Source organism: Anolis sagrei, chromosome 4, assembly GCF_037176765.1.
Source record: "Anolis sagrei isolate rAnoSag1 chromosome 4, rAnoSag1.mat, whole genome shotgun sequence".
NCBI lineage: Eukaryota > Metazoa > Chordata > Lepidosauria > Squamata > Dactyloidae > Anolis > Anolis sagrei.
In genome coordinates, this window is record NC_090024.1 from 17,221,743 (window position 1) to 17,248,042 (window position 26,300).

General features: G+C 38.7%; 1 protein-coding gene across 3 annotated transcripts in view; it reads left to right on the forward strand.

The window, feature by feature from the left end:
• Positions 1-26,300, forward strand: part of CYRIB (CYFIP related Rac1 interactor B) — an 86,170-nt gene that overhangs the window by 34,128 nt on the left and 25,742 nt on the right. For 2 of the 3 annotated variants that reach the window (XM_067467287.1, XM_067467286.1), the window contains exon 2: positions 20,600-20,676. The gene's annotated coding sequence lies outside the window, so the exon portion shown is untranslated. Of the gene's footprint in view, positions 1-11,078; positions 11,246-20,599; positions 20,677-26,300 lie in introns of those variants that run through there. The other variant, XM_067467288.1, reaches the window with a different exon arrangement.

The window sequence follows — 26,300 nt, forward strand, 5'->3', positions numbered from 1 at the left end:
GTACAGCTTCAGAGCCCTTCCAAAATCCATGTATAGAAGTAACTTCTACTAATGCTAGAGGAGCATATTTCCAAAGTGAATAAGACAAGCTTTTGAATAAAACTCTTTCCTGAACCTTTTCATTAAATAACTATTGTAACTTATGTAGTTAATGAAAGCTAGGTTGTTTCACTGTTTTAGGAGTGAATCTTAACATTTTTCTCCTAATTGTAATAGATTTGTACCTAATATAAAGCTTAAATGAGTAACAACTTAATTAGAAATTAAAACCTCTCATAGTTGAAATGAACAACAAGTTAGTTAGAAATTGATATGCACAGGGAAGGAGCCCCCAGTGGTGCAGTGGGTTAAACTACTGAGCTGCTGAACTTTCTGATTGAAAGGTCGCCAATTCAAATCCAGAGAGCAGCGTGAGCGCCCACTGTTAGTCCCAGCTTCTGCCAACCTAGCAGTTCAAAAACATGCAAATGTGAGTAGATAAATAGGTACCACTCTGGCGGGAAGGTAATGGTTTGGAGTTATTTATTTAGTTATTTACATTATTTCTATCCCGCCCATATCAGCCCGAAGGCGACTCAGGGTGGTATACACAGTTGGCACGATTCGATGCCGTAAAAATACATACATTGATAAAGCAAAAACATTAAGTGCAATTAAATATAAAATACAATGCATAATAACAATTTAAAAAAGAACTATGTCCTCTCATTCAAATCCTCATCCGTTACATTGTCTTGGCCGTTCCTGGGTCTTTTTCCAACTCTAGTTTGTCTATTTCTTCTGGGGTTCCGAATGCTTGCTCGAAGAGCCAAGTTTTTACTTTTTTTTTTGGAAAGTCAGGAGGGAGTGGGCTGATCTAATATCCCTAGGCAGGAAGTTCCACAGCCAAGGGGCCACCACAGAGAAGGCCCTGTCTCTCGTCCCCACCAGATGTGCTTGCGAGGCAGGAGGGATCGAGAGCAGGGCCTCCTCTGACGATCTTAAGTTCCTGGAGGGTTCGTAGGAAGAGATGCGTTCAGCTAGATAAGTTAGGGTTAGTCATGCCAGCCACATGACCTTGGAGGTGTCTACGGACAACGCCGGCTCTTCGGCTTGAAATGGAGATGAGCACCAACTCCCAGAGTTGGACACGACTGGACTTATTGTTAGGGGAAAACTTTTACCTTTACTATGTATGGGGAAAATTTCACTGATTGTTGAATTAGATTTTTTTTAAAAATCTACTGTTCTTCATTGGAGTAAGCCAGCTGTACATATTTTCCTTACAAACTAGATTTGTCAAAAAAAAAAACAACTAAGGTTTTCTTCAAATGTCCTTACAAATTGGGTTCGTAACAAACCTCAAATGTTCTTCATTAATGTATTTCAACCAGGACCAAGAGTAGTTCTAAAAAATGTTATTTAATAAATAGTTTTCAATAATGCTTCTGATTTCTCTCTGCTCTAAACATGTAAAGCTAGCCCCAGGGATTCCACATTTGCAACCATAATACTATAAAGTCTACATTAGACCTATAAATGTTATGTCTTGTGTTTATTTCTCTTGTTAAATGCCGCAGGATGTTGGGAGGGGGCAGAATGTTTACATTTGCTATGTTCTGTGCTGTAAATATAGTGCAGCTCCCTTTTCTTCTCCTCGGTCAGTGCCAAGAGCTACAGAGATCCCTGCTTCTTGCAGCCTGGATGCTGTCAGTGTGAGACCTGCTAACCATCTGGACTAATGCCTGTGCTTGGTCAACACTCTTGGCGTTGACGTCTCTTTGAATTTATACAGAATGTTTCATCTCAGCATTAACAAGCCTGGTGCCTGGACATATTTTTGTCAACTTCTGGTGGTTTTGTGACTTAGCCATTTAATTTGCCCCTTTAAATGTGAATGTGTAAACTCTTTCGCTTGGCTATGCAATTCAGACTTTTATTTGTTCTGACAACAGCTACTGTAAAACCCAAATGACTTCAGCAGTCACGTATGAAGCCCCAGGTTCAAATCTAGTGAGTTCATGACACAGATTAATCTGCTTACCTGCCTTAGATATGAAATATTACTATCAGCCCTCCATATTTCCTGATTTGACTTTGGCAGATTGGATTATTTGTTGATTTGATTTAAAAGGTCATCCAGTAGTCGACATCTTCCTGTCGTGTTGCAGGACTTAATATTCCTAGAGAGGTGTTCTCTCAGGTAAAATATAGGGCATTTTATTTTGCATTTTCTCCACTTTTAGGGGGCTCCTACAGGCCTGATCCTAGTGAATGTGGTGGGCTATGTAACAGGTCCATGTAAAGGTCATGGATGTTATCCATGATTTTTTTTTACCTCAATTAAAAACCCAGGTAAACAATTGAGATAAAACACATTTTCTTCTGATGTTTAGGGATAAGAAATACTTGTTCCAGGGTTTTTAAAAACATGCTTATTTGAGCTTCAGTCTAAAGCAGGGGTGAGTAGCTTTGCTAGGTCCTGGGGGCATGCTTTGTGCCAACAGTGTCAAAGAGTGAGGAAAACAAAATTACATATACCATATATACTTAAGTATAAGCCAACCCGAATATAAACCGAGGCACCTAATTTTACTACAAAAAACTGGGAAAACGTATTGACTCAAGTATAAGTCGAGGATGGGAACTGCAGCAGCTACTGGTACATTTCAAAGTAGAAATAGGTACCAATAAAATTACATTAATTGAGGCGTCAGTAGGTTAAATGTTTTTGAATATTTCCATAAAATTGTAATTTAAGATAAGACTATGTATTGTCGAAGGCTTTCATGGCCGGAATCACTGGGTTGTTGTAGGATTTTTCGGGCTATATGGCCATGTTCTAGAAAACATGTCCATATAGCCCATCTCTAGAACATGGCCATATAGCCCGAAAAAACCTACAACAACCTAAGATAAGACTGTCGAACTGTGATGAAACCATTAGACTAACCTTCTTCAATGTAAATGTGCTTACTTATCCTTTCAATAATAATAATAATAGAGTAAAATAAAAAATGTAATAAAAATAATAACAAGAGTAAAATAATGGAAATGTAGTCATAGCAATAATAATAGAGTAAAATAATAAATAGAATAATAATAAATGAGTAAAATAATAAATGTAATTTTTTTTCGTGTCAGGAGTGACTTGAGAGACTGCAAGTCACTTCAGGTATGAGAGAATTTGTCGTCTTCAAGGACGTTGCCCAGGAAACACCCAGATGTTTTGATGTTTTACCATCCTTGTGGGAGGCTTTTCTCATGTCCCTGCATAGGGAGCTGGAGCTGACAGAGGGAGCTCATACGCGCTCTCCCCGGATTCAAAACTGCGACCTGTTGATCTTCAGTCCTGCCAGCACAGGGGTTTAACTCATTGCGCCACTGGGCGCCACTGGGGATTCTTGTAATAAAAATAATAATAGAATAAAATAATGTAAATGTAATAATAGAGTAAAATAATGAATGTAATAATAACAACAACAACAACAACAGAGTAAAATAAGAAATAACCTTGACTCAAGTATAATCCAAGGGAGGCTTTTTCAGCCTTAAAAAAGAGTTGAAAAACCCAACTTATACTCGAGTATATATGGTAATTGAAAGACCACATCCAGTTTTTAAAAGCTGTGGGTTCCACAATGTTAAAAACAGTTAGAGAAGTGCAGGGGTAAGGTCTTAAAAGCTATTTCAAAGGTGAATTGTTATTCATAGAGGGTTCTATGAGAAGCAGGGAAAGAAAAGCTTGGCTCTTGGTTAGGAAATAAGTGTTCGAGGATCTGGGTGAGACTATCATTTTGGGGACCTCTTGCAACGCTGAGGTCACACTTTGCCCTCCCTTGGTATAAATCCTCAATGCTGAGCTGCTTAAAGCATACATCAGTTTATTTTGCAGGTAATAAATGAGGCTATTTCTGGAATACAATTGAATTTAGTGTTCTGAAAATAGTTGTGTGGTGAATGACTGGGATGAATTGTGACAATTGCTTACAATATTTGAGAAGTACATTTTCTTTGCTCCTAGGAAATACAGAGAATTTTAAAATAGATGTGGTCTGTGTTGCATAAAAAGAGCCCGTGTCTTTAGAAGACCAGGAATTCTTAGCATTTCTCTTTTGTAATGTGGATAACAGATTTGATGAACAGGTTGGCCAACAAGCTGCTGTTGCTCTGTTGATTCCTGCTGCCACTTGCAGCCAAGTGGAATTGATCCAGAGCAGAGCTCAGTCTTACTAACAAAAACAAAAAATAGCTGAAAATCATGATTCTTGCAAGTTATTTCATTGATTTCAGTCTTTCACACAAAGCACTACCACTGTAGTTAATCCTGTGTGCTAGCATCTTATTCAGGCCCCAATATAAGAAAATCTGTTTTATTTGGTTCTGTGTGCATCCATCTTCTGGCATTTTCTGTAATAATAACTTCAGGTCCATTGCTGTGTTAATCTAACCTTGCATTCATTATTTTTCTTTGGAGAAGCAATATAGCGCACAAACTACTGGCTTCGCAGTTGAAGGTTTCCAAGAAAGAACCCCTATGTGGATCTCCTGGAAATCCTGTCAAGCAGTGTGGAATAGGGGAGCAACTACTGAAATCTGGGGCCTGTGTGCACCCTTTGCCACACATCCCTTCACCAAAAGTGCCCTTTTACAAAGTAAAATTGAAAATCCAACCCTCAAAATGCACCCCTGTACCTTCAAGTGACAAAGGGGACTGGTGGAGAATTGCCACTTTCCCTTTTTTTTTGTCAGTCTTAGACCCAGGACAGATCTTTTCAAAAAGAGTGAATGGTAAACCAATCTTCTACTTTACTTCTTATTTTTTTAAAAAAATGTTTCACTTGACTCTAAAATAGAAAGTGCAAATAGAAATAGTGGTGGGATTGCCTCTTAAGAAGGTATGGGGGCATTTTCATTAAAACACAAAAGAGGGGAAGGACTGTTCTTGGGAGGGAGGAGAGGGGAGGGTCCCAAAAAGGCTTTGGGTCCCTTTTTCCTATCAGTGGTGTAGAAGATGGACCGGTGGTCTGATTCAGTCCAAAGGAGATTCCTCTGTTTTCTGTGTGCATTTTTCAGGGGGTAGCTCAGTGCACTCTGATGGCCGAAAGCGAGGAGGAGCTGAGGAGTCTTCTAATCAAGGTGAAAGAAGAAAGCAGCTAAACATCAAAAAAACCAAGATTATGGCAACAAGAATGATTGACAACTGGGAATTAGAGGGAGAAAACGTGGAGGCCGTGACAGACTTTGTATTTCTAGGCGCAAAGATTACTGCAGATGCAGACTGTGGCCAGGAAATCAGAAGACGCTTACTTCTTGGGAGGAGAGCAATGTCCAGTCTCGATAAAATAGTAAAGAGTAGAGACATCAGACTGGCAACAAAGATCCGCCTAGTCAAAGCCATGGTATTCCCTGTAGTCACCTACGGATGTGAGAGCTGGACCTTAGGGAAGGCTGAGCGAAGGAAGATCGATGCTTTTGAGCTGTGGTGTTGGAGGAAAGTTCTGAGAGTGCCTTGGACTGCGAGAAGATCCAACCAGTCCATCCTCCAGGAAATAAAGCCTGACTGCTCACTGGAGGGAAGGATACTAGAGACAAAGTTGAAGTACTTTGGCCACATCATGAGGAGACAGCAAAGCCTAGAGAAGACAATTATGCTGGGGAAAGTGGAAGGCAAAAGGAAGAGGGGCCGACCAAGGGCAAGATGGATAGATGGCATCCTTGAAGTGACTGGACTGACCTTGAAGGAGCTGGGGGTGGTGACGGCTGACAGGGAGCTCTGGCGTGGACTGGTCCATGAGGTCACGAAGAGTCGGAGATGACTGAACGAATGAACAACAACAACAAGCTCAGTGCATGGATTTGGAAACAGAGACATCACTCCTTTGGGGAGAGCTTCTCATGTGCACTTTTTACTTCCTTAGGTGATCCCATGTTGTCCAAGTATGATGGCTTTCCATGCGTAGGGTCTTGCTGATGGGTCTGTAGGTGATTGTGGACCCCTATTCTTGATCTGCATCTTCTTCCACAGGTCTTGCTGATGTGTCTGTAGGTGACTGTGGACCCCTATTCTTGATCCGCATCTTCTTTCATAGTTAGGACATCGGTTTTCAGATGGAAGGTGGTCCCGGTCAGGGTTGGCTTGATGCGCCTTCCTCTTGGGACGTTTCTCCCTTTCGCCCTACATTTGTGCCTCTTCGAATTCCGCAGCATTGCTGGTCACAGCTGACCTCCAGCTAGAATGCTCAAGGACCAAGACTCCCCAGTTTTTTGTGTCTATGCCACAATTTTAAAGGTTGGCTTTAAGACCCATCTTTAAACTTCTTTTCCTGTCTTTTCATTTACAAGGAGCTGCTGGGTCAGGGTGAAAGGCTTCTTACTAGGCAAGGATCCCATTTGCGAACCATTTGAGAGCAGTTTCTCTTAAGGTACATATTTATTTGTTTCCTTTAAATCAGATTTTACATTTTGTATCAAATTCTAGCAATACTCCCACATTCTCCGGGGAAAGCTTCCCACTTACTGTTACTCCCAGAAGGTTTTAAAGCCTCATATCCAGGCTTGTTGTCTCAGATGGTATGGCGAAGTAGCAGCAGGAAGTTCAAACTGAAAGATTTGCTCTCCCTGTGGTGGGTGTTAAGCAAGCGTAGGCAGTTGTTGCTGAGAAGGCAGCACTACAGCCTATATTTATCAAATAGGAATTAGGATACAGTGTTGTCTTGTTGATGTGATGGGTAGGACAAATATCCTAAATAGAAGTTTATTGCAAATGAATAAGAATGTTGTTGATGTATTTTCTTAAAAAATAAAGGATTCCATTGATCCAACGAGTTCCAAGAGAACACAGTGGATTCTACTATTTAAAATGTTCTCATAATCAGACATCAGATTAAAGTATTTGGTGTTAAGAAATGGAGTTGAAACAGGTTAAAATAATACTTGTACTCATTGCATAAATGCAAAACTACAGCAAATGCAGCAGTGTATTAATGCAGCTAGCACTTAAAAAGCTATTGAGTTGCTCACAATGGTTCTTAATCTTACGTCTACCAGATGCATTGTTAATTAATGTACAGTAGAGTCTCGCTTATCCAACCTTTACTCATCCAACATTTTGTATTATCCAACACAGTCTTCCTCCCGCCTGGAATAATGTCTAGGGTGGGAGAAAGAAAGAAACCTTGTCTGTTTTGGTGTTAGATTTGTAAATACAGTAATTACTTCATAATGTTGCTGTGTATTGAACTGCTTTTTCTGTCGATTTTTTTGTAAAACATGATGTTTTGGGGCTTACTTTGTAAAATCATAATATAATTTGACGTTTAATATGCTTTTCCTTAATCCCTCCTTATAATCCAACATTTTCGCTTGTCCAACGTTCTGCCGGCCCGTTTATGTTGGATAAGAAAGACTCTACTGTATTAGCAAATTGTTCACTGTGGTTTAAATGACCAGCATTAGTTGCAAAGACTGAGAAATATATGAATAACAAAACTTATCTTCTGTTTGCAGCCATGACAATCAAGAGGAAGATTAGCTTGTAGTTCTGATATCACTGATATTTCTTAGAATCATTAGAAGGCAGATAAATAAGTGGAGCTGTTACCCCTAAGTTGAGGATGTGCCAAGTTATAACTGAGTCATAGAAGGGCTGAAGGCATGTGCTGTGTATTGCTTAATTGAAATGTCTCTGGGTCAGTTAACTGCCTTACCAGGAGACTACCTTGTACAGTATGTGATTTTTTGTAATAACTTTCCAGGAGAAATAGTATAGATGAAATAAACATGAAGTGCTGATGGCACTTGATCTTAGGAAATACCACTTTCCACAATTGTGGAACATATTGCTGGCATAAAAATATGTGTGGTATTAGACCAAAGTACTTCTAACTGCATGGCCTCCCAGGAGGGTCTTCCTCCAGGGGCAAACCAAGAATGGACAACTTGGAAGTCCCTGAAAAGACCCAGAAGCGGAGTGGCCAGATCAAAAGGCAACCTGGCAAAATGGCACTACCTAAAAGAATCCCACACCTTGTGTGACTGTGGAGCAGAACAAACAACTCTGCATTTGTATGCTTGTCCACTATGCTCTGTCTCATGTACAGAGGAAGAATTGTTGGAGGCTACAGACAATGCCATTGCTTTTGCCCGTTTTTGGTCAAAAGATATTTAGCCTCCTGCTCTCCTTCTATTTTTATCAATTTTATACTAATTTATGCAATGCTTTTGATATGAAATAGTAATCTAAGTTAGTATTCTCTGTGGGCAACCAGATGTCTCTGTTTGCTCACAAGCAAAGATTGAAACTAATTGTCATCTCATGTAACCTCAACAATTGGCACTTAAGAGTGAACTCATGACTTATACGTTCTCTTTAACTGTCAGGGTTAGCAATTCAATGAATTTTCTCTTGAGTTTGAAAAGTCATTTCTGATTAAGATCAGTACTTGTGGTTTTCAATTCAGAAGATATTTTGTGACGAAGATGTTTGCAGACCAATACATTTGGGCCTTGAAGCTCCTTGTCTTCTAAATGTTTTGCTTCAATACCCTTTAAAGGGAGTTTTGTCTGGAAGTCATTTCTCTGGAAGGATGAGTTTTCTGAGAGCTTTTAAAAGCTTCATAAATCTAGCGAAATATTGCAACCTGTTTGGAAAGGCAAATTAAAAGGAGCATGTTGGAAGACCACACTGAACACAAGGTGGGCATAGCTGGCAGATGGAGTGCAAGGAGGATCCTGTCAAACAAATTGGTTTTCTAGTTGAACTCTGCAAAGCAATGCACCTTTGAAATGGGGTCTCAGGACCTATATATTTGTTGTCAGTAACAGATCTATCCTGATATTGCACCTTGGATCTTGAGCTGAAAAGGCAGTGAAACTTTGCTAGTTGTTGACAAAAATGAATTCATAGACTTCTATAGTAATTTTGTAGTGTTCATGATAACAGTATATAGAAGAGGGACGAAGGGGAGTGAGAAGGTAAGAGATGTCAATTTTGGAAATCTCGAGTGATAAGGTGACTTTAAAATAGATTTAAATACAATGGTGGAGGGAGCCAGTTGGATTCTGGAAGGAGAGAGTGTTTCAGTGCACATCATTTTGCTCTGTTCTTGCAGCACAAGATGCATAACTCTTGTTAAATAAATCTCCGCCAGGGCTTTTGGAGTTTCAGTAGCAGAAGCAATTCTATATACAGGTTCACACAACACATTAATACACAACATGCAGCTGATAATACTTGACTCTTAAGCAAGAATGAACTGGATCAGGATTAACACAAGTAGGTAGTAGTGGTTTAAATATTCCTATTTTGTTTTTATAATCCCCACCTGCATGTGTGTTAAAATAATCTTCAGTAGCATGTTACATATTGTATGTTGTTTTCTTGAAGTATGCTGTGGAACAGGTTTTGATGGAGCATGTTTGGATACCTTACGGCTTTTTGCCTCTTCTGATGATGCCTGAGTTTACGAACTATTCACATTTTACATTTCGAAAGAGAGAGATTAAAAAAAGGGAAGTACTAAAATGAATATGAACAGAATGTCTGTTTCCAGAATAACATTTTCTAAAAACACAGTATGTAGTGTAGTGTCTGAATATAGTGCTTTCAGTTTTTTATAGTATCATTTTGGGAGATGAATGCAGAATTTTCACTTCCTCATAGAAAACATGCTAATTAAATTGCATTTGGCTTCATAGAACGCAATTATCAAAAAGGATTTAACATATCCACTTCTTTGACTTGTTATCTCTTTGTCAGTACAGACTATGAAACATGTCACACTTTATACTCAAAAGAATATATGGTAGTTTTAACCCACATTAAAAAAATTGTAGCTTAGTAGGTTTTGTTGGAATTTACTGCTCTGGATTTGTGAATTCAACTAACCATCCATCGCCATACTACCACACAATGTGGCAACAATGTGAATGTTTTGAAGTGTGTGCATTTGTTTTGCCAGCATTTAATAATGTGAGATGTGATCATCTGGCAGAATATAAAGAGTATTATTATTATTTTATTATTTTTATTTTGCATCAACATGGGGCCCTAAGGATACAGTGAGCCCACTGTATTTCTGTTTAGTTGTGTGCAAAATTTGGTGTGGAAATTTTATTGCTGAAAAGCAGGATTTAAAAAAAAGCTGTTTGTACTCCTGATGGTTTTGGATGCATCTAGACTGCAGAATGAATGCAGAATTGGTTTTACATCTTCTTTAGGTTTTTCTTCAAAAGAGTTCTGGGTGCCTCAAAAACTAGAATTCACACAATTCCTTAGTACTGAGCTGTGGCAGTTAAAGTGATGTTAAGTCACATTGTTTCTGCAGCACAGATCTACTTTTTGTAGATTTTTTCAGCATTCAAACTACCACAACAAAAAGCTTTAGTGTTATTATGGCGAATGTTATGGAAAGACACCTTATCTCCACATTATTAATAATATTATAATAAAGTCTATTTATATCCCGCCTTCTCCCCAGGGGACTCAGGATGGCTTACAACATAAATAATACAATAAGTGCAATGCAATAAAACACATAAAGTGGAATAAACAGTTAGTAGGTTAAGATTTCCCCTTGACATTAAGCCTAGTTGCATCCGACTTTGGGGTGGTGGTGGTGGTGCTCATCTCCATTTCTAAGCCGAAGAGCTGGCGTTGTTTGTAGATGCCTCCCAAGATCATGTGGCCAGCATGACTGCATGGAGTGCCATTGCATTCCTGCCAGAGTGGTACCTAGTGATCTTCTTCCTCCCTCTAGGTTTCTTTATGACATCTGGCATAACAGTAGGTTTCGAGAGAGAAGAAAACTATTGGAAGACAGTAACAAAAGAGCACGATCAGGAAGTTCCCACTTCAAATCTCAGTTGCAAATTCACGCTGAATATTGTGAACACTGTTGAGATAATTCATGTGAAGCAGTGAGCAAGCTGCTGTCTTCCAAGTAAGAGTACATATGATCTCAGCTGTGGGTTCTTAATGTAGTCCATTTCCCCTTTCTTAAAAAAAAAAAAGGAGAAAAAAATTAAACTTGAGGATGTGACTCAACCCAGTAGAAGGAAGGAAACACTAACTGAATGCAGTCAGAGCTTGTAACAAACCCACTGCAGTGTACAGTTGTTATTGAACATACTTTGCTGCTTACAAGGCCTAAATCGTTTGCTTGCCAGCAGTATTTAAGATGATTGCTTACTGCAGCGGTGGGTAACCTTTTCTTCTCCCTGCAACCCACTTTGGAAATGCCTTACAAACTGTTCTTCCATCTGAGTAAGTTATTTTAGTTATGTATGACTGAATTAACCTTTTAATAAGTTAACCTCTTAATAAGTGCAATCAATGTGCTTGTTGAATATTCTTATTATCGATTCATTAACCTCAACATGAAACATGTGATAAAGAATGAAAGACCCTTGAATGTAAACTGAGTTTGTGGTGGTTTATAATCCAGTCAAATGGGATTGTTAATCTCCCTCTTTGTTTTTGGTAGATTAGTATGGTGTTTCTATCATTTTCTTAACTGTGTGCACAGCAGCAGAAATCGAGACGTGTCTGGATACATATTTATTTCAAAAATTGAATTTTCATGGTGCTGTCTTTGCCTGCAAAACCAAAACAAATGTGCCTCAGGGACCATTTCTCACTGGGTTTTTAAAAATCCTTTGTTCTATGTTTTCAATAGCAGTTTGATGTCTTGACAGGTTCCTAACACGTGGATGTGTCTCAAAAGCACCTATTATCTAGAGGTGCAGTCAAATTGCTGTAGTTTAATGAAGCAGGAGAATATGCAAGGTATTATGCCCTCTTTAAAAATACAAGGATATGCTGTTGCTCAAAGGTGGGGTCCTTTCTCAAGAACACAAGTTCCCTACTAAGTAGAACAAAATGCTTTCGCTACACTAACTTTTCACACTTGAGTGGAGACTCTGCAAGAAAGAAAGGAAGTGTGTGCTAACATGTTTCAGTTTGTTATTCATACCACAGTTTTCCAATTTGCTGCACAATGAGTTGGGCAGAATGAACTCACAAGGCCTTATTCTTATTGTATGTGCAGCACACAACATTTTTTAGATTTTTAATTTTATTTTTCATGTGGTTCAATTAAAGTTTACTGTACTACATTCGTTGTGTACCTTCAGGTTGTTTCTGACATATGGCAATCCTGGGTTTTTTTTCGTTCAAATTTTGTTCAAGTGGGGGTTGCTTTTGTCTTTCTCTGAGGCTCTTGTCCAAGGTCACCAAATGGTCTTCAGTGGCTGAATAGGGATTTGTACCTTGGTCTCTATAGTCATAGTTCAGCACTGAAACAATGCCATTCTGGGTCTCACACTGTACTTGTTGCTTTATCTGATAATTTCGGTCTGCTACTACCACAAGCCTACATGGGCCACTCCACGGAATCTAATCTGAGAAGCAATAACTTGGTGAAACTTAAGACACCTGATGATGAAGAAACTGCAGAAATGCTTATATATGCATGAAAGTTTGAATTATTTCCCTTCTAAAACTGAAATTGTGTGTTAATGTTTTTGTGGGTCTAATTTAAATATGACTAAATTAGCATGCCTTATATCCTACTGCCATTAGGAAGATTAAATGACCCCCCGCCCCTGAGAGCTCTTTGAATAATGTGTTGTCGAAGGCTTTCACTGGGTTGCTGTGGGTTTTCCAGGCTGTATGGCAATGTTCCAGAAGCATTCTCACCTTACATTTCCTCCACATCTATGGATATGGATGCCTGTTATAGAAGTAGTTTTTTTTTTGTCGTGTCAGGAGTGACTTGAGAAACTGCAAGTCACTTCTGGTGTGAGAGAATTGGCCATCTGCAAGGACATTGCCCAGGGGACCCCTGGATGATTTGATGTTTTTATCCTTGTGGGAGGCTTCTCTCATGTCCCTGCATGAGGAGCTGGAGCTGATAGAGGGAGCTCATCCGCCTCTCCCCGGATTTGAACCTGCGACCTGTCGATCTTCAGTCCTGCCGGCTCAGGGGTTGAACCCACTGCGCCACCGGGGGCTCCTTAGAAGTGGATGAAACATCAGGAGAGAATGCTTCTGGAACGTGGCCATACAGCCCAGAAAACTCACAGCAACCCAGCTCTTTGAATATATGGTGATTGGTATCTTTGGTTAACTTAGCTTTTTGGATTTGGTTTTGGTCTCATAAATTGATTCAAGAAATTTGATAAGATACATCAATGAAAACTAAAAGTGAAATATTATGTCCGTTTTACATTGATATTAAGTGTATTGTTCTAACCAAATTAGTCTGTTATTCAACAGGGTATTAATTGAGCTCAATATCATGCTTTCCTATGAACATCTTAGCTTAATTCTGCTTGGCTTCAATGAATCTGCTTTGAATGAATTGAAAGGTTCAGATTACCTTAGATGTTTTCAGTGTTGAATGGAATTGGGGTGAAGGAAGAATGTACCGTTTTTGCTATCAGACAAAATAAAAACAGCAGTAGGTGTGACTAAGAGGAAAAGGCAAGGAAAGTCAGGGTGGAGGCAGGTTTTTGCACTTGTAACTGGAACAAGCTAAATGTATTAACAGTTGTTCACTGAGGAGGAAAAGGAGGAGATTTTCTGCTATGGCATGCAGAAACATACACTTCTGTGCTTGCTAAAGCTGTATTTACTGTTTGGATACTTCCTTATGGCCCTCACCGCTTCCAATTTCCACCCAAAGTTGGTTCAAATGTGTAAAGAACTTCATACCTTTTCAAGCCTGTGCACGCATGGCCTGACCTGCTCTTGGAGCAAGACCTGCTTCTGAAAGACAGACTGTGAGTTTTTCCAAGTAGAAATGAGAGTGTTTAGTTTTTAATAAACAGGGTGTCTTGAATCAGATATCTAACAAATTTCAAATTTCTCACTGCTACAAAGATGTTGTTAAATCAGTTTAATATTCCTCCAAGTCATCTGGTTGACAAAGGAAGGCAGGATAACTTCATACCTACAGGTTGAATACGTACACAGGTTGAATACGTCTTATCTGAAATGGCTTGGTTCTAGAAGTTTTTTGGTTTTTGGATTTTTCAAAATTTAAGAATACTTGCATGTGCACATAATGAGAAATCTTGGAGATAAGATCAAAGTCTAGACATGAAATTGTTTGAAGTTTCACAAACACCTTATGTTCACATGTTTTTAAACATTTTAGTGCATGAAACAAAAATTTCAGAAAGCAAAGGTATCTCAGACACCCATCTGCATGATTTTGGAGTATTTCATATTTCAGAATCCCAGATAGGGGTGCTCAACTTCTATTGCAACCTTTTAAATTGGAATTTCTTTGGGAAGAGGTGGAAATTAAAAACATACAGCATTTTGTTACTTAATCATTACCTCCTTATGTGATTTTTATTTGTCATCTGTAGCTGATATTTTGAGAAATTTTCAGGTTTTGACACACCTTTAGTAAGCTTACTTGGGGTGATCTTTACTTTCCAAATGTGGCATGATTCATTTTGATCCAGGCTTCTCCATTGGCAGCTTTTGTACTTTTGGATGGAATTATAGATGGCTAAATTCCACTTTGGAAGTACAGTTTACTTTTAACGCACCTACGAAATCTTGATGCTGACTCAGTATGAAATATAAGATAAAGGAAAGATGCTTACACATCATATCTATGCCAAGAAACAATTGGACTGTTTTGCCGTTTCAAAGTATAGCAAGTCACGCACATAATGCATTGCAGTGGTTTCAGTTACTTTCCTTGGTACTTCCTGTTATTTTGTGAAAGGCGTTAAAGTAGTTTCTATCCGAGTACTCATTTTCGGTATTATAGATCTTATTTCTATGCCCTTTTGAAAATGTTGTCACACTTCATTGTCAGCTGTAATTAATACCCAGAGAAACCGTGCTTCTTGACAACTACCTTACCAGTCTCAGTAATGATCAGATATCCCAATTTCCTTCCTGTCCTGTGTATTAGGCAGAATTGGATGGGAAAGGAATTTCCCACTCTCTGCAAATGTAGAGGGAGAGATCTCATTTTTTTCTGTCTGACTCCTGAAGGGCAGGGAAGGTGAGTTAAGCATCCTTGCTTCTGTTTAGCTTCAAAGTGTAGTGTTGACTGAGTAGCTATTTGTGCCCTTTACTTGGAAGGCATTCAAGTATCGTAGTTTCTGCAAGGGGAGATTGGTTGCTGAGACAAGCCAAAACTTGGTGGACTCTTTGGTAAATATCTCACTTTTCTTCTAATTGTCCATAATAGTGTACATGTGATGATAATAATAATAATAAAACTTTATTTATACCACTCCACCATCTCCCCAAGGGGACTCGGGGAGGCTTACATGAGGCCAAGCACAACAACACATCAGTAAAAACAACAAAGCAATAAGCAAATAAAACAATACAATTAATATAACTCACATATAAACAATAACACGCAAAAATTTAAAAATCTATGGCCGGGCCAGATGTAATAGTTTAAAATTTAAAAAATAAACACTGGACGTGAACAGAGGTCAAGTGTTCTCCAATCCATGTAGCTTGTAGAGCCAGTCCTACTTTGCTACAGTAATATGTAAAACTGTATTGTGAAGTCTCAGACTTTTTTTGCAGCTGTATTAAGGTGTGTTTAAACTGGTACTAGTCTAAAATTTCAGATCTTTTTTCTTTCTTTTGCATAATGTGTCTGGGACAAGAAGCCAGGATTTCTTGATTGTAACTTTAGGACTGTGGAACATCACTAAATGGTATGGATTCATGCCTTAGTTCTAGAGTTTGGATAAGGTCCATTTGCTTAGGAAGACCATTGCTGATTTTTTAATTGTTCTTGAACAGGAATGTGTGTCATAACTATTTCATTATAATATAGCTTTTTGTTTTACTCAAATTTACTGTTTTCTGTGTAGCGTCACTATTAAATAATAATTAAAACTATGTTCCCCTCCTTCAACTGATGGGAAAACAAGATCTAAGTAATCCAGTAGTTCTCAACCTGTGGGTCCCCAGAAGTTCAACTCCCAGAAGTCCTAACAGCTGGCAAACTGGCTGGGATTTCTGGGAATTGTAGACCAAAACTCCTGGGGACCCACAGGTTAAGAACCATTGAAATAATCTAAATAATGGCTAAAATTGATTGAATTCAGTTCTTGGAATAAACCGGACATGTTCTTGGCTCACAGTTCTCATAATTCCTTAATCAGTACTTCAGAATCAATATAAATAAAAATGTAATGTTCGTTTGTGGGATTAACATACCTCAAAAACCACAGGACGAATTGACACCAAATTTGGACACAATATACTTATCAGGCCACAAGTGACCATCAGTCATAAAAACACCAAAAACACAGTGGAAGTGACTTAAAAAGCAAGAAAAAAACATTACAACACATGTGCAGAACCACATATATATACGCAAACACATATATACACATATACACAAATATATACACACACAAAACACATATAACAGACTAGGCCACAGCAATGTGTGGCAGGGGACAGCTAGTGAACAATAAAAATTCAGTTCCACCTATCCAAAACACCATTGTTCAGCCTTCAAAAAACACAGCCAGCATGCCTTCAGATTTCTCTTATAACTTGGACCTTCCTTTAAAACTGAAACTAAAGCTTTAAGTTCTGTATATCCAGTTGACGTGGTTGCTACTTCCCCTCTGGGTAGATATCTGTATTAACAGCCGAGTTGATGCAATTGAATGTGACTGCTATGTTGTAATGTATTTCTAGGCTACCCTTTGGCCAAAAAGGGCCTGTCAGTGTACTTACCCATGCTGGTACATCAGTTTACCCTCACCCTTGCTTAGATATCTTCTTTGTTCGTGTGTCAGGCAAGCATTACTAGAGTATGATAGGATACATCCACAGACAAGATATAGTTGCTTAGTTTTAGTAATGTATGCTTAAAAGAATGTTACACAACCTCATAAAGCAATGAAACTCTAAGATGGCTTGAAAAATAGATGAGCCCAAGACTAGGTCATTCGGTCACTATTAGCCAAGTGTACTAAATGCAGCATCCTTATTTATGTGCTACCAGTATATCATTCTGCATCAGATGGTTGAGGTGAGTATAGTGGTTGAAGGCACTCAGTTTAGCATGTGTTCTTGAGCTACTTAGTGTGTGAAACAGTTGTAAAATTTATACAAAATGAAAAATTGGAAAAAAAGTGTGTTCCCCTCACCTAACCCCCCTTTTAAAGGTATTTTTTTCCATGAAAAAGTTGGGAACCTCTGAGATCATTTGGGGGCGTGGTTAGGGACTCAAAAGGTTTCCTTACTCAAATGTCAGGGGCTGTGCAATATGGAGACATCTGTAAGACACTATCAAATAGTAATTTCTGTGCAAATTGTAGATGTGTGGAATGCTCAAGTCAAGATGAATTTCCCACTTAGTTTGTGCTTCCAGTTCTTGCGAAGTATTGAAAAGGAAAGCTCAGAAAATAATTTTTTAGGAAACTAGTTCTGATTTCAGAAAATTGATGGTGACATTTTCAGAGACAGTGTTGTTTGAACAGTCTTAGTTCACATCAACACTGAACGTCTGGAACTCAACAGTAGCTATAATTGTCATATACATTCTATTAACTGTGGACAAAATTTGGCACATTTCATATATTGTTTTTAGATTTAGGTTCTGAATGTTAGCATTACTTCAGTAGCAATGTACACCTCACTACCTCTCAGGATGCTTGCCATAGATGCAGATGAAACGTCAGGAGAGAATGCCTCTAGAACATGGCCATATAGCCTGAAAAACTACAACAACCCAGTAGTGATTTTATTCTCAATGTGCTAAATTCGGTGTTTCTCTTAAATCCTCACCACTACCCAAAAATGGGCTCCAGACAGTTTCATATCCTTCCAAAACCCCATGATAGTTGGTGTTAGGATCTTTGTAATTTGGATATAACAGCAATCATTTTGATATGTATACATTGGCAGGATTGGTGGTATGGCACAGATTAGACCCAATCCCTCAGTTTCAATATTGTTGAATAGGAACTGAAAAGTTGTCCCTGAAGTTGAGCAGATTTTCTACCTACAAATATGTAGATAAATAACAGAGTTGAAATAAAATACACCTTGCTTCTAACTATAGAGCCAACATGGTGTAGTGGTTTGGACTGACTTTGGAGACCAGGCTCCACTTCCTCACTCTGCCATGGAAGCCCACTTGACCAAGTCGCACTCTCAGAGTCTCAGAGGAAGGCTAAAGTAAGCCCTCTCTGAACAAATTTTAACTAGAAAACACAGTAATATAGGGTTGCCATACATCTGAAACAACGTGAAGGAACCAAGGAAGACAGTCAAGTTGCATCTGCTTACAAGGCAGCATAAATATAGCATCATATGGGTTGTGTCTACCAAAAAAGGTAAACTATACTTCATAAAGAGGCTGTGTTCCTCTGTCACGCACTTCCCCCATTGAAGTGTATTTCAGTGAAATCTTTTAAGGCTACCAATTTCCCTCTCTTCCTGTTTTAAAGAGGAAATGGTCCATTTCAGTGGTGGGAAGAGGCAACCAGGGGTTGTCAATACGCTATCTATCATGCAGGGGGAAAAACACCTCCTTCTCCCCGTTTACTAAAATTACTTAATTGGTACAAGAGATACCACATAGGAAGGAGTAATACAAAGTAAAGCAACTAGTTGTCTGAATATTATGTCATTATTGAAAGGTTGACTATTATCAATTGTAGTCTTGTGATTGTTCTCACTATGCGTTTAGCTAGTTTAAAAATTAGCTCACAGATGTCTTCCCCCTCCCCAAGCTTCTTGTGCTGTATCAGGAAAGGAGTGGCTGCCCAACATTGTTATGGGGTACCTTGGCTTGGATCTGTGTAAATAGGAACTCAACTGTTTGGAACTCATTGACTAAAAGGCATTGTGTAGAGAACTCACTAGACTTTCGTTGTTTCTGATTCATCTGGTTCTAACCATTTTCTCCTATTATTGCTCTTATACTGGAAGTGCAACTGGTAAAGTAGTGTTAAGCAATTTCTTGGTCAAAAGACTTTTTTGCTGAAAGTATGCATGTATCAGCCCATAAATTTCAGGAATGGTTAGGCTGTTTGATAAAACTGTGGCCATCTAGCATTGTAAAGTTATCATCAACCATGTGTGCTAGGGCAAAGCCAAAGGACTTCATACAAAATTGAAAGAAAAAATGATTTTCTTTATGTATAAATATTGATATCTCAAAATTAGATTATTATTTTTAGACGCCAAATAAAATGTCTTTGTGTCACAGGCTGTACTATTTAATCATCCTTCTGCTAAGGCAGTGTTTTTCATCCTTCCTAATGCTGTGACCCCCTTAATACAATTCCTCATGTTGTGGTGACCCCCAGCCATAAAATTATTTTCGTTGCTACTTCATAACTGTAATTTTGCTACTGTTATAAATTGTAATGCCAATATCTGATATGGAGGATGTATTTTCATTCACTGGACCAAATTTGGCACAAATACCTGATATGCCCAAATTTGAATACTGGGGGGGGGGGGGGGTTGATTTTGTCATTTGGGAGTTTCAGTTGCTAGGATTTATAGTTCATCTACAATCAAAGAGCATTCTGAACTCCAACAATGGAATTGAACCAAACTTGGCAAACAGAACCCCCATGACCAGCAGAAAATACTGGAATTGTTTGGTGGGCACTTACCTTGAGTTTCCAGGGAGCACTGTGGACTCAAACAATGATAGATTTGGACCAAACTTGGCACAAATACTCAAGATGCCCAAATGTGAACACTGGTGGAGTTGGGGTAAAATAGACATTGACATTTGGGAGTTGTAGTTACTGGGATTTATAATTTACCTACAATCAAAGAGCATTCTGAACCCCACCAACAATAGAATTGGGCCAAATTTCCCATACAGAAACCCCATGCCTTGAATGGAATCTCTGGTGTGAGCCTCCCTCCCACCTCACGTGCTCTCCCTTGCCCATGCATGCGCACCACACTACCATGCACCGAGCATGCCTGCTCTCCCCTCCCCACGGAGTCTCAGAAACAGCCCTCCCCTTGGCTGAGTGGCTAGCCAATCACAGCGGAGGAGGGCTTTTGGTGGGACTATTTGCCATCTCTTTCCAAAAAGGATAAAGCTACTTGGAGAGATCTTCAGCCTTCTCTGCCAAAGGGGTTCCTAAGGCCATCAGAAATATACGTTTTCTGATGGTCTTTGGTGACCCCTCTGAAACCCCCTCACAACCCCCAGGTTGAGAAATGCTGTGCTAAGGGCATATTAGGTAATTGGGGGAGAGGAGAGGGGTAACTAGTTTTTCTCCTTCCCTTTCCCACACTTTTAAAAAAGTGACATTGGCAAGCAAGTTTTTCACAGTATGTTAAGAACACCTACTTCTCAGTGTACTGAAATGAGGTTAAATAGACAAAGCACTGGCAAATGAGCTCTTCTGGGTACATTTCTCTTGAACTTCCCATATTTTAATACCTATATTTATGAATACATGCAACCAAGTAAAATAATAAGACAGTACTTCACATAATATGCTTAACTCCCCACCCAACCATTGGATATGAGAATTTTAAATTCTACTTCCCTTTCCTTGCATGCTTGAGTAGATTTTGCTGCCTAAAATAGATTGATCTTGTTTTATTCTTTCATCTATTCAGGTTTCACAGAAAAGCTGCTACACCTGCCTTGCAAGGAGTAGGAGTCTAAAAGCTTCAAGAGAATTTTTTCTTACCTGGTAAGTTTTTCTAAAGTACCTTTGCCTATAAATATCTTCTTTGCTCTCACTGTGAGAGATGTTTGTTTTCGCTGATCAAAGCAATGCATTAAGCGTGTCCCCTTATTTATAGATATTCAGCCTCTGAAGTGGCTCCGTCACTATTTTTTGAGAAGAAAAAATATATTCCTTTCTATACTGTGCATTTCTATTGGTTAATGTTGACTTAACTACCAAGGTTTTGGGAATTGTATATTGATGAGGGAGCTGCAGGTTGGAACACTGTTTTCTTGAATTCCAGGGGTTCATTCTTGAGACTAACATACTGCTAAGCTGATTCCAGGCTGCAGTGTAGGTGTTTCCTTTATTTTAGCTCATGGTTAAACTCAATTGTAATTTGGAAGCAAGTGTGCAATTAATACTTTCTTGAGAGTCATTTTTAATACATTTGCATAACTAATATGCCATTGTTCTTTTGCTTGCCCACAGGCATCTTGTAGAAAACACATCCAGAAATTCAAAGTACATTGTTACTTTTAAATGTGGGAGGCTTACAGAATATAATGTAGGAGGGAGCAGTGTCTGGCCCTTTGATTGGTGACTGTATTGTCTGTCATCTCTCACCATTAATTATACTGGCTAGGGATAATTATACTGGCGGGAACGAGAGACAGGGCCTTCTCAGTGGTGGCCCCTCAGCTGTGGAACGCCCTTCCTATAGATATCAGATCGGCCCCCTCCCTATTGGCGTTTCGGAGGAAAGTGAAGACCTGGCTGTTCGAACAAGCATTCGATTAAGCAGTGTAATGAATATAGGAGCACGGATTAATGGATGATGAGATTGGATTCTGATTTTACTGATGAGACGCTAATGATTGTTATATTGATGTTTAATTGTTGATGATGCTATTGTTTTAACTGTCCCATAATGATGTTTTGCATTGAATTTTGCTGTTGTTAACCGCTTTGAGTTGCCTGAGGGCTGAGAAAAGCGGTATATAAATGAAGTAAGTCAATAAATAAATAAATAAATAAATAAATATCACAACAACATCTGAGATGCTGTAAATTGCCTACCATTATTATTATTATTATTATTATTATTATTATTATTATTCACGTCAGGAGCAACTTGAGAAACTGCAAGTTGCTTCTGGTATGAGAGAATTGGCCGTCAGATTTTATATCTGTGGAATATCCAGGGTGGGAGAAAGAACTGTTTGAGGAAAGTGCGAGTATTGCAATTGGCCACCTTGATTAGCACTGGATAGCCTTGCAGCTTCAAAGCTTGGCTGCTTCCTGCCTGGGCAATCGGTTCATTTTGAGAATCAGTTAATAAAAAATGAAGAAAAGTAGGAAATGTCTAAGGAATCCAGAGTGGATGTACAAATAACCTTCAGAGGAGCTGAGATTGAAAAAAGGCATGCATAAGAAATTGAAAAATGGGGAAATCACCAAATAGAAATACAAATAAATAACCCGTAGTTGTAGGGGGGAAATGCCAATGCTCAGAATGTGCTCAGGCTTTCAAGAAATGTTAAAAATAATAAAATGGTGAGGTTTTTTCTTTTACTAAGTTTGGAGCAAGAGGAAGGAAACTGTAGGGCCATTGCATAAAGATGTCAAAATGCTAGAGAGGCTTAACTCTCCTATACATTCCTTGCCTTAGTCTTCTCCGAAAACGGAAACAGTGCTCTAACTAGTGAAAATAGAACAAATGCCACTGCAGCCCCAAATAAGTAATAGGTAGTAAATTAATACTTAGCTACATTGAATTAATTCAGGTTTCTAATGCTGGATGGATTCTATCCAAGAGTACTACAGGAACTTGGGGGTGTAATTTCAGAACCAATGTCTATAACCTTTGAAAATTCTTGGAAGACAGAGAAGATCCCAGTAGATTGGGCAAAAAGAGGAGCTGAGTCACCACTGACTAGTCAGCATGAGGTTGGTAGCAAGAAAGATTTGAGAACCAATTTAACAATCAGTCTGTGCACATTTGGAAAGGGATGTTGTGATTACTAAGAGTCAGCAAAGGATTCTCAAAAACAAGTCATGCCAGACTAATCTTATCTCTTTCTTACAATCTTGATAAATCAAAGGAGTGCTGTGGATCTAGTATATATTGGTTTCAATGAAGCTTTTGACAAGATGCCCATGATATTCTTGCTGGCAAGCTGATGAACTGTCACTAAGACAATGCTGCTGTTAGGTGGATTTGTAATTGGTGACAGATCAACTCAGTGCTCACCAGTGGTTGTTTTTAATCCTGAAGAGAAGTGACTAATGGACTACCTTGGAGTTCTGTCCTAGGGCCAGTATTATTCAGTGACTTCAAGAAAGAATTTAGATGACTTATGTATCAAACTTGCAGATGACGCAAAAAATACAATGGGTTTGGGTGGGTGTGCAAATGTATTACAACAGTATTTTTCAAACTGTGCTCTTCCAGGTGTTTTGAACTTCATCTCCCAGAAATCCCTGCCAGTTTACCAGCTGTTAGGAATTGTGAGAGCTGAAGACCAAAACATGTGGAGGACCAGAGTTGAGAAACTCTGTCTTAGAAGATAGGATCAGAATTAAAAAAAAATAACCTTGATTGATTGGAGAGCTACAAACTAATTTAAACAGGGATAAATGTACGATACTGCACCTAGACAAGAATAATTAAATGAACAAATAGAGGTTGGTTGACACATAGTTTGAAAGCAGCACATGTGAGAAGGGACTTGGAAGGTCACACTCTAAACATGAACTAACCTTGTGATGTGGTGTCCCAAAACAAGCCTGTGTAATTAGAGATAGCAACGACAGGAATGTAGTGTCGAGACCAAGGAAAACATTAGTCCTATTATATTCTGCTTTGATCAGATATTACCTGGATTACGGTTTTCAGTTCTGAGTACCATAGTTCAAGAAAGATATTGATAAGCTGGAATAGTTATTTGATATTTATTTATTTACTGTATTTGTATACCACCTCTCTCAGCCCCAAGGCAACTCAAGGCTGTTTACAGAGCAAAATTCAGTGCCCACAATACCATAAATACAATTAAAAACATTAACATATAATAAAAACCATAACAACATCAATAAAAGCACAAGCCATTAGTGTCTCCTTGTTAAAAACATTGTCCGGAATATGATCAGAGAAGGAAAAAAACAAGGATTAAAGGTCCATGGAAGTGTTTTGAGAAACAAATTAGGAAGCTGGGTATGTATAACTTAGAGAAAACAGGGTAACATCGTGGACGTCTTTAAGTATTTGAAAGAATGTCAGAGAGAATATCCTTTTTATTGTAAGAACTCTTTGAAATTGGAATGGAGACTGTCTCAGAGGATGGTGGACTCTTCTCTGGAGGACTTTATTTAAACAGAGGTTGGATGGACATGTTTCAGGCATGCTTAAATTGTGTATTCCTCCTGCAGGCCAGAGGGCTGCACTAGGTAGATGCCTCTTGCAGCTCCTTCCAACTAAGATAAATAACATTCTATGATTCTACCCAGCATGAACTACCGGCACATAATGAAAACAAAAATCTTGGGCAGAAAGTCCATCATTTTTGCTTTTTATCCTGGATACAACTACAATGATTACACCAATAACTCAAGAGACCAAGGGCCTCAAACCTTCCAAAAAGGATATATATTAATCTTCTGAAGGCTATCATCCGATGCCAAGATTCTTTTCACATTGGGAATACATAGTGAACAAGATGGGGCCTTGGAGAATCAAGTAACATAACTGTCATGGGATTGAGCATCTGGAGCCCAATTTGGGATGGAACAGGAGCCATCATGCCTCCATATAAAAAGGAAGATCTTAAGGATTTTATTTAAGTCTTTACTTCAGCCTTTGTTCCAAGTCCTTTAGTTGTATATGGTGTAGTGAGTGACCATGAAAGGTGTAGGGTCTTTTGGGTGATGGCACATATGTTTTATACAAGGGTTGAATGAAAAGTAATGCCTCCACCTTCGTTACTTGAATTTGGATGGGAATGTTTTTATAAATCAAACACAGTTTTTATAAATCAAAGACTTTGGAACACCCTCCCCAAAGACATCAGACAAGCCCCTTCGTTGGCAGTCTTTAGGAAGAGTTTGAAGACCTGGCTGTTCCGATGTGCCTTTCCAGAATAGGAAACTCCAGCAATATGTCCCAGAAGCACTTATCAGAGTTTTAAGATGGTGTGCACATTGCACTTACCCTAAAATCCTACATCCACCTGTCACACCCAGCACTTTTTAATCTGTACCCATTACATTTGACCCGGCCCTAGTTTTATTGTGTTATGGTGTATTGTTTTTATTGTTTACTGCTATTGTTTTAATGTTTGATTTGCTTTAAGTTATGTGTTTTGTTATGCTGTTGTTTTATTGAGGCCTTGGCCTGTGTAAGCCACATCGAGTCCTTCGGGAGATGTTAGCGGGGTATAAATAAAGATAATAATAATAATAATAATAATAATAATAATAATAATAATGCTTACTTCTGAATAGACATTTGTCATATTCTTGTTAAAGCACTAGTCTAAGGATGGAGGAATGTATCCAGAAACACTTACTGCAATATGGCTGAAGCTAAGTGGTATGAATCTTAGAATCATAGAGTTGAACAAGGTCATAAGAGTCATCTAGTTCAACTCCCTACCATGCGGGAAAAGCACAAAGTACCCCCGACAGATGGCCATCCAGCCACTGTTTAAAAGCTTCCAAAGAATCAGCTCCACTAAACTCTAGGGCAGTGAGTTCCACCACTGAACAGCTCTTACTGTCAGAAAGTTCTTCCTAATGTTCAGGTGGAATCTCCTTTCCTGTCATTTGGACCCATTGCTCTGATTCCTAGTCTCCAGGGCATCAGAAAACAAGTCTGTTCCCTCTTCCTTATGACAGCCTTTCAAATATTTAAGCAAGTCTCGATTAGTACTGATAGTCCCAAGAAGAATGAATTGTAAATGTAATATCCTAAACACTACTGTCTAAACACTACTGTGATCCGTCAACAATATTGTAATGTTTGTGCCTTCTGTTATTTTCTGAACTATTTTCACTGCTATAAATATTGCAAAGCAAAATAAGATCAATTTTCTTTCACAGTGGAAGAAACAGCCAGTAAAATATATTATCACATCTGTCAGCTTTATAGAGAATTGTTATCACATAATGTTTTATTTATTTATTTATTTATTTCTTGCATTTATTGACCGCCCCTCTCAGCCCGAGGGCGAGGGTTTTACATTGCTAGCAGGTGACATACTTAAAATTTGCCACTAGATGTCAGCAATGGAAAACAGAATCGATGGTGATGTGGTAGGAATCACAAAATGTATTCAAAACAATACAGTATTTTAACATTTATAATACATGCCTAATTGTGGGAGTTATATTCCTTTGTATCTTAAACAGATGTAGAAATTGACTTCTAAAAACCAAGTGGTGTTGTTGAAGGCTTTCATGATTGCAATCACTGGGTTGCTGTGAGTTTTCCGGGCTGTATGGCCATGTTCCAGAAGCATTCTCTCCTGATGTTTTCAACAGAAAGGAAGAAACCATGAAAATGAACAAAATCTGACTACCAGTATTAAAAAACACTAAAATCAGGACAGTAAAGAAAGAACAACACTCAAAAAACAGAGGAATTCCAG